At 46.0% G+C, this 11,170-nt stretch overlaps 1 long non-coding RNA gene across 1 annotated transcript; it reads right to left on the bottom strand.

The window, feature by feature from the left end:
- Positions 1-1,163: 1,163 nt before the first annotated feature.
- Positions 1,164-8,883, bottom strand: LOC117802954. Its single transcript, XR_004626436.1, has 3 exons — positions 8,777-8,883; positions 8,271-8,419; positions 1,164-1,838 (listed from the first exon to the last, which is right to left on the bottom strand). It is a non-coding gene; the product is annotated as an uncharacterized LOC117802954 (long non-coding RNA).
- Positions 8,884-11,170: the final 2,287 nt, after the last annotated feature.

Here is an 11,170-nt window from a genome sequence, read left to right as displayed (position 1 = left end):
CTAATGAAAATCAATCTAGAAATTCCTTATGAAAAGTTATAGCAAACAAGTTTTAAAAATCTATATGGTCAATCATTATTCTTGCTGAGCTTATGTAAATAATCAGGCCAAGGCTGCTAAAACTGGGCTTGTTTTACGAACAAATTAGTATTGATTTGGCCATCCTTAGTGGAAATGAGGGTGATTTTAAGGAAAAATTACGTTTCAATAATATGTCTTTGTGAATGTTTGATTCTAGGCCTGAATGTCTTAGTATTTGTTGTTTGCCTGTAAAACTGGGCTAGATCCTGAATTCTAGTTTCCTTGAATTTCTGACTATGACTCACCAAACTAAGGTTTCCCATTTTCTTTCATTCTCTTGACTTGGAATCAATGAGAACCAACACTGCCCCCGCTTTCTTCCTGAAACCCTGCAAACTAATGCTAGGCAACGTAAAGCCCTACTTAGGAAGGCTCCAACCTTAGCATTACCTGATTTTGACAAGCTGTTTTATTTGCATGTTCACGAAAGACAAGGAATAGCTGTAGCAGTGTTAACCCAAATGCTGGGGCCCTTAAAGAGAACGATAGCTTATTTCTCTAAACAATTGGACACGGTGGCCAGGGGGAGCTATAGCAGCCACATGCCTCTTCATAAAAGAAGCAAAAAAAGCCCAAACAAAAAAACGATGAGCCAACCTATGCCTATTTGGACCCCACACCAGGTTTCAAGGGTTTTTTGGAAGCCTAGGGACAGCTGTGGCTATCCCAAAACAAAATGTTACAACATCGGGCCGTGCTGATAGATACTCCCAGATACAGCTGCCACTCTACTCCCCCAATCATGAAGCCCTTGATCAAATTTACTCTGGCAGCAAAGCTCTCCTCTGTGCAATGTGGAGGAAATCTGGTTGATACATGGCAGCAGTTTTATGGGAAATGGGCTAAGAAGGGCAGGAGATACAGTAGTCTTCCTAAATGCTCTCACAGAGGCTGAAAGACTGGGCCCAAGCACCTCAGCCCAAAAGGCAGGAACAATTGCACTAACCAGGGCATTAGAACAAAGCGAGACAAGGTGTGAACCAGGGCATTAGAACCGAGGAGACAAGGTGTGAACTATTTACACCGATTCTAAAAATGCCTCCTCTGTAATTCATACCCATGGAGCAATATGGAGAGGAAAGGCCTGCTAAAGAGTGAGAACAGAGAAATTAAACACGGCAAGGAAATCCACAGGCTGCTAGAAGCCATACCTAAGCCTAAAGATGTGGCAGTGGTCTGGCTACAAAACCAGGAGAGGGTTTGCACCATCGAATGAACCTTGGGGGGCTGTGATCTGCAGCTGAGTAGAGCATAAGGTGAGAGGCAAGGGTTTATTATGAGGATATAGTATCATTTCATAGACTGCAAGAACAGGAATGTGGTTGTGCTGGGCTTTAGAAAGGAACGGAAATGAAGGCCAGCGAAGCTTCCAGGTGTCTTTCTCCGGGTGTCTTTCTCCATCTGTCATCTGTGCTTCTCCATGCGGATTTGTTATCCTCTTCCCTCTCCACGGGCTTGTCTCCTCCGCAAGGTTCACAGGGAAGATGGCTGCCTCACCGTTGTTACATTTGTAAATTGCAGTTCCAGACACATCATGAGGATGACCTAATTCTTTCTGAGTCCCAATGAAAAGTTTCCAGAGAAGAGAATGTTACGGGGTGTCAAGCACTGGCTCTGAAATCTGTGGATCCTCTGATACTGGTACAGCAGCCAGAGGTCTGCTCCTCATCGACCAAGAAAGAAGTCACTGAAAATTTCATCAAACAGGCCTTTACTGGGGCGGTTGGAACTACAATTCTGGAGACAAAAGAGTCAGTCTGAGGAAGACAAAGAGCGGCAGGGTTATAAAGGCTGCAGTTGGGGAGTGCAGCTCTTATCTAAATCCTCTATGCAAAATACAGATTGAAACTAGGGGAACTGGGATTGAATGAGTTAACATGCAAACGAGGAATTGGAACTTGTCAAATCCGGTTGGCTCCTATGTTAAGGATTCAGGAGTCCCGGTGAGCCGGGAGTTAAATCCCGGCTGATGGCTTGCAGCTGGCACAGAGTTTATGGTTCCTCCAGTGAGGAAGGGCATAAATTCCTCCTGGTTTATGGCTTCCTACGCCTATTTTATTTTTTTATTTGAGTATGAGTGAGGGTAGGGGAGGGACAAAGGGAGAGGGAGAAGCAGGCTCCCCACTGAGCAGGTTGCTCAAAGTAAAGTGGGAAGTGCCTGCAGCTCCATCCCATAACCTGAGCCGAAAGGCAGACGCTCAACTGACTGAGCCACCCAGGTGCCTCTCCTAACCCTACTCTAAAAGAAACTTCTTAGCAAGCTTGCTTGCTCCTGTTACACCTGAGACCTATGGATCAGGGTGGCAGTTCTCAAAGAGGGGAATCCTTGTGAGCTAGGCAGGTATCTAATAACAAATGACCGATGACATTCATGTACAGGTCAAAGGGCAGGGAGGTTGACTCTGACTCCCCAAATCGGGGTTTCCAAGCAGAGTCATTTTGTCCACAGCCCCAACGAATGCAATATTTGAATTGATCCAAACAATTTTTCCAGGCAGAGTAGTAGGGCTGTCAACAGAGGAAACAAAATCGTTAGAAACAAGGAGGCATTGAAATGGGCATCCTAAATGAGGACTGGCGGGATCCCTGTTGTGGCTTTGCACAGATTCTGTGTCAAGATCCCAAATGGGGGAAGAAAAGCAGGCAGAGCAGGTGGTGTTAGATTGTGAAAAGCTTTGTATGCCAGACCCTTGCATTTTATCTTGAAAACAGAGGGAGCAACCGAAGGTTCTAGAGCACAGGAGTGCCATGTGTCATCTACAGCTTAGAAAAATAAATGCGGAGGGCAAAGCATTAGCATTGCCACCAATGCTAAACTACTAAAAACAATCATGGTTGCTGATGGAAATTATTTCTTGAATTGATTCTGTTTTTCAATTTCATGTATGTATATTGGCAAATATCTCCAGGATAAATCAGAGAAGTTGTTAAGTAATCATTGACCTATGCCAGTAAATATGCAGTTTATTCACAGAGTCCTCCTCCTCACCACCTGCAGAACAGAAGGCGAAACACTGCACCATCACCCTCAGCGTGGCTGGAGGACATCATAAATAAAGATGCCATGGAGAGGTTCACTGTGTCCCCCAGGAAGCCAGCGTATTGTGAATTCCAGGCGGCCGGTCAATGGACCGCGAGTAGGAGATGCTCTGAAAATAAGCGATATGAAGGAGCTGTGCTCTACGTGCGATGTTCTGACTGTGCCGGACTTCTCTCTGAATGCCAGCATTTCATCCTAATGCACTTAGGAAGGCAGCCTGGCCTCTCTATGCTGCTCCTCTTCCCACACTTCTGTATCTAACCGACATTCTTGTTCAGTCAGGTTTCACAGCCCATTGACTTTCGACTGTCTGATCATGCTCCCAGAGGGTTAATACTACCTACATAGGTATGAACTCTCCTTCTAGCCCATTTTTATTTCAACTAATATCACAACAATTCGTGTGCAGAGAGTTGCTGAAGCAGAACTTGATTTAATTGTATGATTCTAAGCAGCTGATGCATAGTCGAGGTTCATCAAAGGGAAAATAACCAGAGCGACACGAACACACTGCTGGTTGGTGGATGAAGATGGCAGTTAAGACCCCTTTATGCAGTTTTGCCTCTTCTGCCTGCCAAGGCAGGAATGCATCTCTTATTTCTCTTGCCCGGCTCTCTTATTTCCTCCTGTCATCAGCAGCAGGACAGCTTATGGCCCCTTATGGAGTGAAGAGAGTCAAGACATACAGATGTATTTTAAAAATAGAAATAATAACAGCCTCCCTTCCCTCCTTACTGAGTTGTTGCAAAGATCCAATGAGAAGTAGTTGAAATTCCTTTGTAAGCTGGAAAGGGCAAAACAGCTGCTGTCACAGCCTTGCCTGAAACCCTCCAATCTCTCCCTCGGGACCTCGACTGAAGTCCAGACTGTGTCTGGCTTAAAGACCCTTCCTGAGCCGGCTCACCTCTGCAGCCGACTCCTGGCTCTGAGCCACTTCCTGCTCTAGGCTTCACCCTGCTCACATCCCTCACTGGCTGTTCCCCACTGGTCTTCAGGCAGGCCAGCCCCCCTGCTTGCACGCTTTCTTGCCTGCTCCCTCCTTTCCCCTTCACGTGAGCTGCTGCTCCTCGCTTTAGTGATTCGGGCATCTCCCAAGGATGCATTTCTCAACAGCAGCGCCATTGATGTATGGGGCTGAATAGTTTTACTGTGGGGGGCTGTCTTTTTTTTTTTTTAAGATTTATTTATTTTAGAGATTATTTTCTTAAAGATTTTGAGATTATTTTAGAGAGAGTGAGCACAACTGGGAGGGGCAGAGGGAGAGGGAAAGAGAATCTCAAGCAGACTGCATGCTGAGCACGGAACCAGAAGCGGGCTCGATCTCATGACCTTGAGATCACCACCTGAGCCGAAACCAAGGTTGCTCACTTAACGGACTGTGCCACCCAGGCACCCCTTTGTTGGGGGCTGTCTTTAAGATTGTAGGGTTAAGATTGTAAAGTTTTCTTTATTTGCTCATGGTGGTCTGATCTTGCATTCAAGCCACTACCACACTCATGAGAGAGAACTCTCAATCTTGCTAACTAAAACCCATTCTCCTCTGCTTTAAAACCATCTTTTTCGTTATCCTTCCATTGCATGAAATGGGAAACATTCTCTGAAGTTTAATTTCATGTTTACTCATGAATAGCAGTTGCTCACAAGTTGTTCACTTTTGAGTAAATTACAAGTTTGCCTCTGGACACATGAACATCCTAAAGGTTTATTTTGTTTTGTGCCTCAGGAGAAGTAAGTGGGACGGAATGAGCTGGCTGTCGATAAGACCGCAGACAGGAGGGCTGGGCAGGAGTGGGGAGAAGAGGGATGGGTACTGTCGGGGGTCCTCCCTCTGTCTAGAACCACTCGGCTTTCTGCCTCAGCTGGGTAGGTGTTGGATTCAGCCTTCTTTTAAGGACACTTGAAAACTTCCCAGTATTTGCCCAAAGAAGAGAGGAACAACGTCCCCTTACTCTAAAATCTCCCTAAAACTGTCCTGGCTATTTAAAATCTCCCTCCGGGGCGCCTGGGTGGCTCCGTTGCTTGCGTCTGACTCTTACCACAATACACAACTTCATCACAGGAGTAACGCTCATCATATTCACAGATCTTGCCCACCTTCAAAGGGAGAAATTAATACAAGGTCATGGATCAGTGGAAGTTCTCTTAGAATTTTGCTTAAACAGCACCCAAAAATATTGGTTGAGTGAATGCATGAAAGAAGGGATGAAGGCAGGCATCCCATTTGTCTTCACAATAACTGCGGGTGTAGGTGGGTAGTATCACCATTAGTTTATGGAGAAAGACACTCAAGTCAGAGACAGCAAATGATTTGCCTTTGTTCAAAGACATAGAAATTACAGGGTGAGGCTCCAGACTGAAGCTTGATCCTTACCCTTTATGCAGTAAAACACTCCCTTACACCTCAGTCCTGCCACCCCGTCTCTGGTCAGAGCCCTGGCATGAGCAGGTTCAACCTCTCTGCTACGTACCTGGTGAGAGCAGACCGTGAAGGGGAGACAGAGGCCCATGGGGCCAGGACACTTCCCACCTTTGCCAGAGATCATTCCCCAGCCACTGGGCAGCCCAACAGCCTCCAGAGGCCAGCGAGGGCTACGACTCTGGGCCCTGAGAGAAAGCAAAAATCTGTTTGCTCCTGCCCAGAGGTTTTGCCTCCAGTCCAGGCCCAGAACGTGGCACCTGTAGATTCTTTTTGTTCCAACACTTTCCAAGGACGGAGAAGGGGAAGCTGCTGAGGGATGTTTTCTTCACGGCCTCCTCCCTCTCAGAGGCTTAGTAAGCTCTTCCCCTTGCTCTAGTGGGCTTGAACTCGAGCCCCACTGTGGGTATAGACATTACTTAAATACGTAAACTTTAAAAAAATAAAATAAAAGAGGGGCATCTGGGTGGCTCAGGCAGTTGAGCGTCTACCTTTGGCTTGGGTCATGATCCCGGGGTCCTGGGATTGAGCTCCACGTCTGGCTCCCTGCTCAGCAGGGAGTTTGCTTCTCCCTCTGCCCCTCCCCCTGCTAGTGCTCTCTCTCGTCTCTCTCTTTCTCAGGTAAATAAATAAAATCTTAAAAAAAAATAATTTGTGGGAAAACAGCAACAGATTAGGCTTCTCTTTTCTTTTTTTAAAAGATTTTATTCATTTATTTGACACAGAGAGAGGGAGAGCACAAGTAGGTAGAGTGCCAGGCAGAGGGAGAGGGAGAAGCAAACTCCCCGCTGAGCAGGGAGCCTGATTCGGCGCTCGATCCCAGGACCCTGAGATCATGACCTGAGCTGAAGGCAGATGCTTAACGACTGAGCCACCCAGGCGCCCCTTGGCTCCTCTTTCCATCTGCTTCCCATTCAGCCCTTCCCTGTGCAACTTCGGGCACCAACTATTCTACACTACCTTGTGTCTGGCCCACAATGGCTTATTTTCTTCCCCGCCTCTCAATTTTTTCTAGTCTATTTGTGATCTTTAATAAGCAATACGCTTTCATGTGCCTTTGTGTTGACAGACTTCCATTTTTGCCTCATGGAAACTCCGTATTATAAAGTCCCTCCATTATAGTAAAATATGCATAATGCATAGGCAATCACATCCCACCACAGGGACCCTCACAGCATGCCAGGCATAAATCCAAGGTGGAAGATGTTTGTTTGTCTGTTTTCATAATCCACTTTAGGCTTTAATTACAATGAGACAATAAAAGAGAGATATGAATACATTGATCTTGTGGCTGGCGTCTTTGTTATTCGCTTCATGTTGACAACTCCCATTGAAATTCAAGCATTTCTCCTCCTTAGCCCTGTTCCTCAGTCTACAGAGAGCATTCAAAACAAATTATCTGTAGCCTTATGAATATCCAGCTCGTTCTGTCCTGCTTCCTTCTCCCGAGACACACAATAAAATAAAACTTCAGGATATTTATGTGCTCAGAGGCAAATTTATAATTTACTCAAAGGTGAACAACTTTTTGCAAGCAGCTGCTACTCATGAGTAAACATGAAATCAAATCTCAGTGAGGACATTTTATACATTTCACACAAATAAACCTTCTAACTGTTACTTACATAAAGCCCGACAAAATGATAAAAGGGGCTTCCAGAACAGAGCTGAATTGTCCAAAAGAAGCTTTTATTGATGAAATACAAACATTTGGAACCAGAGAGACTGTTTGTCTGATCTCTTCAACCTGTTTCCAACAACCAAACCTCCAGCATCCGACTTGATTAAAACTGAAAGGGGAGCAATATATACAAAAGCACGGTGGCCTAGCAAACCTTCCATCTGTGGAAATGAAGGTAATTCATCCCACCTTGAGGGCAGAGGAATAATGTCAAAGATGGTGGAGACACCATCAGAGGCCTTCAGTTAAGAAGTTTGTTCTCTCCCAGAGACCGTCTCAATGGGCTGAATGGTGGCCCGCCAAAAAGATATGCTCACATCCTAACTCCAGGAATCAGGTGAATGCTATCTGATTTAAAAAGAGAGTCTTTGCTAATATAATTGATTTAAATACCTTGAGATGGGAACATGTTGTGCTATCCAGGTGGGGCCTACATCCAATGACTAGGGTCATTAAGAGCAACCAAAGAGGACAAGGCTATGGAAAATGGAAGCAGAGATTGGAACGACAGGACAAAACCAAGGAAGCCAGCAATCATCTGAAGGTGAAAGAAGCAAGGAAGGGTGTCTCCCCCAGAACCTCCAGAGGGGGTGTGGCCCTGCCCACACCTTGATTTCAGTCTCCTGGCCTCCAGCAGGATGAGAGAATAAATTTCTGTTGTTGTAAGCCACCCAGTTGGTGGTCCTTTGTGACCTCTGCCTAGGAAACAGACACACCTGTCCACACTCTGGGCTCTGTGGAGCTCTGCCCTTCAGACTTAGCTCAGGGGTTGTGTTTTCTGTGAAAGCCCCCCGCCCCCGCCCGCCAGTCCAGGCCAGGTTCTCCGCTTGCCCACAGTGGCTGTCACACTCCCCCTGTCATTTCTCCTGCTCTTGTTTCACTGTCTGGTGACACTCAGCCATCCCTGGGCTCCTCCTCAGCGCAACACCTAGACTCCTCAGGGCCTGTCTGCAAGGATTCCCAGCCCGCTTTCCAGAAGTGTGAGTAAACTCTTGGGATGCAGCTTCACATGGATTTTGAAGTGAGGGCAAAAACAGACTTAGCTTTGTTACCTGAAACAGTCCCTAGAGCAAGTCTGGGCTGTACTTTCTTCTCCTTCAGTGGCATCTCCCCTCACCTTCCATTTTTGCCGTCAGAAACGGGCTTCCTGGCTTCTCTTCACTGTGTTGAAACAACTCATGACAGCCGCACAGCTGCCTTCCTGGGAGAAAGGCCAGAACTAATTGACTCACAACATCTCTAATAAGAGGTTAAATACATATTCTGAGGCACAATTAACATAAAGAGAATGGAATTTTATGAACTCTAGGAAATGGTACATATGCTTCCAAAAGCCCTTTCTACTTGCACTGCGTCTGGAGTTTGCCTCCCTGTCCTTCCCCATCCCCAGGCGTATTGTCCCTGAGTTCTGGGGTCTTCCTCTCAGAGTCCCCATCCCACCCGCCCACTTCAAATTCTCTTCCTCTGTAGCGCAGAAGGTTTGGTTCCGAGTCGGAGCTTATTCTAAAGTGCAAGTTCAGCAAAACCAGAAACCCATCCTCTCTGGGGAGTCACTCACCTGAACATCCTGGATGATAACTGCCTCTCATCCGAAGGAGCCATCCACATATGGGATTCAAACATCCACAGCGCCTTCCTTGGTGAGTCAGAAGAAAGACATTTTCTCCATCTCCTGAAGCATGTGTAACTTTTATAATCAGAAAACAAAACAAAACAAAACAAAACAAAACCCATGGGGCGCCTGGGTGGCTCAGCTGCGAAGCGTCTGCCTTTGGCTCCGGTCATGATCCCAGGATCCTGGGATCGAGCCCCGCATCAGGCTTCCTGCTTGGCGGGAAGCCTGCTTCTCCCTCTCACACTCCCCTTGCTTGTGTTCCCTCTCTTGCTGTCTCTCTCTGTCAAATAAAAAATAAAATTAAAAAAAAAAGAAAAAACCCCAAAAAACAAAAAAGAAAAAATAAGATAACGTGTGTAAAAGTATGAATATTCTACACAGAAATGAGTGTGATTAAGACATGACCTCCTGTTGACAGAGTTAAGGCATCAGAACAATCTTTTAGGGAGTTTGCCAGGATCTATCAGTGTTTGAATATGCTTTCTCTTAGACCTGGAAATCCTCCTCCTAAGACTCAACGCCACAGAAAAATCTCTGAGAAGTGGACTTGGGTAAATGTCCAAGATGCTGGTGTAATAGCAAAACACCACAGCAAGATTCCTTACCAAATAAACAAGAAAATAGTTAAATACACGGCACGGGGAGTACAGTGCATGGTGTTGTCATGGCGCTGTAACGTGGCCAACGGGAGCCTCACGGGGTGAGCACTCGTCCCATCACTGTGCTGTACCCCTGAGACCAGTGTAATGTTGTGCGTCAACTGTACTTCCATTAAAAAAAGAAAATAGATAAATGACAGTGTGACAAAGAATACCTTTGATGTATATGGTCTGACCTGAAAGGATGGTGTAAGGTATACCGTTGGACGTTTGTTTTTTCTTCACTTGTCAGGCTTGAGAATTCACTCACACTACATTCAGGTGTATAAATAGAGTGTTATACCGTTATATCCCGTGACGGATCTCTTCTTATGAACTCTCAGCATTTGGCGTAGCAAGGGTAAAAACAGAGTCCCGAAGTACAATTTTAACCCAATCCCATGATCTCCATAACCATTTTAGTTCCTCTTTCTCTGCTTGGATAACTCAGGCAAATGCTTCGGCCTACTTCTCTCAAAGGGGAAGTCTGGGTCTCTGAGGAGGGGTATGTTTTGGGAGGCCTCCTGGCACAGGGAGGGGGAACAGGGGCCTGGCTTCCTGCTGGCTCTTATGGGTTCTCATAGAGTGTCTCCTGAGGTGTGGCGTGTTCATTCTTCATCCCTGGACCCTTTGCTGGCATTAAAGCCCTTCCCTCCAATCTATACTTTCACTGCAGCCAGAGTGATCTTTTCAAAAATGTCAATATAACGATGCCGTCCTTTGTATAGGAAAACTTAACCCTCTTCCCCTATTGCCTTAGGAGAAGGACACAAAGCTGAACACCATCCAGAAGCCCTTACATGGGTCACCCCTCACTTTCTCTCCTGCCTCAGCCTGAACAACCCACCCCCACCCCAATGCACATGATCCTTCTTTCAGTTCCTTGAATACGTAAGGCTTTTGTACCTGCCATCTTCCCATGGCCCTTTCGCTTTGTTAATTCCTATCATTCCTCCAGATCCTTTCCCCAGATTCATCTTCCTTGAGCACCTTGATGTCCTCAATTCTCCAGCTCCCGCACCACAGTACACCTCTCTGCAATGCCCTGATCACAGTTGTAATTTTACCTTTGTGACACACATAGTACCTGAAACATATCAGATGCTTGATAAATGTTAGTTTCTCCTTCTCCTTTCCTGGTTTATCATTCAGGCCTGGACACCAGGTTGGTGCTCCCTGACGGAATGCCTCTTATTCTGCCAGCTATTTCACACTGCAGGTTAGTACGTTGAGACTTGAGTTTATAAAACAGCCGGTGAATTTTGGTTAGAATGAGTCAGCTTCCCAAAGCTCAGTTGCAGGTGATACTGCAATGTTGCGTTAGTATCCTGGGGCCATCTAGCAAATTACCACAAACTTGAATGCTTACAACAACAGAAATGTATTCTCTCACAGTTCTGGAGGCCAGAAGACCAAGATCAACTTGCCTGCAGGGCATGCTCTCTCTGCAGGCTAGACCGGAGGATCCTTCCTTTCCCCCTCCCAGCTTCTGGTAGTTCCTTGGCTCGAAGAGAATACACATCAGTCTCTGCCTCCATCATCACATGGTGCTCTCCCGATGGGTCTGTGTCCAAATTTCCTTTTTCTTATAAGGACGCCAGTCAATAGATTACCACATTCCATGATCACCATAATTCAGATGACCTCACTTTAATATGACTTACTACGTCTGCAAAGACCTTATTTCCAAATAAGGTCA

The sequence above is a fragment of the Ailuropoda melanoleuca genome, chromosome 7, assembly GCF_002007445.2.
Source record: "Ailuropoda melanoleuca isolate Jingjing chromosome 7, ASM200744v2, whole genome shotgun sequence".
In the NCBI taxonomy this organism is placed as follows: domain Eukaryota; kingdom Metazoa; phylum Chordata; class Mammalia; order Carnivora; family Ursidae; genus Ailuropoda; species Ailuropoda melanoleuca.
This window is presented reverse-complemented; position numbering and strand designations above follow the sequence as displayed.